This window comes from Plasmopara halstedii (genome assembly GCF_900000015.1).
Source record: "Plasmopara halstedii genome assembly, contig: Scaffold_3060, whole genome shotgun sequence".
Classification (NCBI taxonomy): Eukaryota; Oomycota; class Peronosporomycetes; order Peronosporales; family Peronosporaceae; genus Plasmopara; species Plasmopara halstedii.
Window position 1 is genome coordinate 1,405,793 of NW_020189964.1, and position 263 is coordinate 1,406,055.

Sequence of the window (263 nt, forward strand, 5' to 3'; positions counted from 1 at the left end):
AAGTTTTCGGTGCCGATGCACCCATCGCTCAAAGAGCGCTTCGTCATCCGTTAGTGCTTTCGTCACGGGCGAGCACTACACCATCACGTTAAGCACTCAGACGAGTACAATATACATTTTACGGAATTTCTTGTGGAACCAAGAAACGAGCTCGAATAGCTTTCCGTGTGGCAAGTTCATCATCCGTTCTGGCCGGGGGCCCGAAGATGTGGACGCGTAACGATCGAGTTACCGCGTCCTTCGCTTCCAAAGCGGGATCCGCA